We start from the raw sequence: 2,279 nt of genomic DNA, 5'->3' as shown, positions 1-2,279 counted from the left end.
AGGTGGGCTCCTTGTCGTCGATGTTCTCGTAAAGCGGGGCATCGAACTTGACGTTCTCGTAGTGGAGGTCACTGTGGACTTTGTCGTAGAGGTGAGGATGATGGTGATACTGCTCCGAGGTCGGCCTCGGGCTGTCGTAGATGACCTCGCCCTTCAAATGGATGTTTTCGTAGTGGTTGTTGCCGCGACACACGTTCTCGTAGAACCGACCGCCCGCTTCTGGGATCTGCTCGTAATCGGGCTCGGGCACTCTCTCGTACACGTTGTCGCTAGAGGGAGTGCCATTGTACCTGACGCCCAGGAGGGCAGAGGTGCCCGAAGGTCGCGGAGCCTTACCCTTGCTGCTCTTGTGTCTGGGCAGGGAGGCCGAATGGTACACGGGCTCCTGGGCGCTCAGCAGGTCTGGGGTTGACTTCACCATTGTTTTCTTCGCCCGGAGGGTCTTCACTGACTCCAGAATCTCGTCCACGGACGGCACTCTCTGCAGTTTCGGCTTGGCACTTTCGAGGTCGTTGAAATCACCCGCTAATCCATCGTTGAAGCTCTGCGTTCGCGACAGACCGTAGGCTGGGTTGTTGTGTTGGTCCCCGAACTCATGAGAACAACTGTTGAGGCCTTCTTTGAAACTCTGCGTCCGCGTGATGGTACTGACGCCGTTGTTTTTCAATATTCCGACGCGTTCCTTGAAATATCTCAGGTCTTCATTATCGAAATCGGCACTGGCACTGTTAATATAACTAAGATTACTATGATTACTACTACTATTACTACTGGATCCACAAGCAACACTCTTAAAGTTTAAATATGGCTTCCTCCTTGGCAACGTCACGTAACTGTTCAAGTCCGCCGCTAGCGTCTGCGTCTGCGCCTCTGCTGCGACTGCGGCCGTGTCGGTGGAGGCGTTCGCGGTGCCACGTCTCGGCAGCGACGAGTTACTGTAAGAGACTGACGGCAGCTGGCTGTCGGAGGTCCGGCCAGCCGCTGAGCCGACGCCGGTGCTGCCCTCTACCCGCACGCGGGTCCAACTACCGCTACGACTTCTGTCGGCCCCACAGGTGGTCGTTGACGTAGAGCTGGAAAAAATAAACATTCGAGTTGAAATTCTTCTTCCTAAGTAAAAACGGAATCGAGTTATGCAATCAGAATAAATGGAGAATTTAGTTGACTTCTTTCTAAAGGCATACAGACTACGATACAATTTTTTAAATAAATGAAATATGCGAGGTTATGCTTTTTTTAAGTAAATAATGACGTTAAGTTTATTTTAAAATAGATAAAAACGTTTCTCATTTCAACCGGTGATCTGGAAAACTTTTAGAAACAAGAAAATACATCAGCAACGAATAAACAATAAAAAATCAAACACTCGAAAACTTCTCTAGTTCAGGTTAGGGAAATTACAATGGGAAAAAATCATGGCTCATATTAACCCTTACGTAAAAATTCCTGTGACAAATAAAAAATGTAGTGCTTACTTGCAAATTGAAGTCCCATTTTAATCTTAATAAAATACCCAAATTTAAAAAGTAATGTTAGAGCAAGTATCCCCTGGACTGAACTTACCTGCCATCAAAACAAGTATTTCACATGAAAGTTACCAAACTCTTGGAAAAAGAAATTGAAAATAAATTGTTTTCCCAGGAATAAAGAGTTGCTATGTATATATGCAAACTCGATTTAACATTGGATTACTTAGACCACTGTAGTAAATGGGAGCCTATTTATAAACTGAAATAAAGAGAAAACAAACACAAAAACATAAAAGAAATAAGGAAGTAAATGAGAGAGAGAGAGAGAGAGAGAGAGAGAGAGAGAGAGAGAGAGAGAGAGAGACCCCCAAAACATATATATATATATATATATATATATATATATATATATATATATGTATATATATATATATATATATATATATATATATATATATATATATATATATATATATATAAAAAAACACATTGCGACATCCCCTTTACCACACACAAATAAACAAACACACAGAAATGATGCACATCAATCTACCGTTAATCTGAATACGCGCTAAAGAACGTAGCTATTCCTAGGGTACACAGAAAACACACACACACACACACACACAAGCACACACACCTGGTCTAGTTTTATAAACCACCTGATTAGTTACCGAGCAAAATTCCTATTCAGTTCACAGCACAAGCAATGATGGTGCTCTCGCCTGTGTCTGCAAGCGTGTGTGTGTGTGTGTGTGTGTGTGTGTGTGTAAGCGAGCGCAAGCACGCACCTGCCAGATGTCTGGTTCT

The 2,279-nt window shown here is 43.5% G+C and overlaps 1 protein-coding gene across 1 annotated transcript in view; it reads right to left on the bottom strand.

Annotated features, from left to right (window-relative positions):
* Positions 1 to 269: 269 nt before the first annotated feature.
* The window catches only part of LOC135223507 (uncharacterized), a 590,163-nt gene continuing 588,153 nt past the window's right edge, over positions 270 to 2,279 (bottom strand). Inside the window, 1 exon segment of the mRNA XM_064261950.1 lies at positions 270 to 1,073. The gene's annotated coding sequence lies outside the window, so the exon portion shown is untranslated.

This window comes from Macrobrachium nipponense, chromosome 10 (genome assembly GCF_015104395.2).
Source record: "Macrobrachium nipponense isolate FS-2020 chromosome 10, ASM1510439v2, whole genome shotgun sequence".
Taxonomy (NCBI): Eukaryota; Metazoa; Arthropoda; class Malacostraca; order Decapoda; family Palaemonidae; genus Macrobrachium; species Macrobrachium nipponense.
Note: the sequence above shows the minus strand (reverse complement) of the source record. Positions and strands in the feature narration are given on the sequence as shown.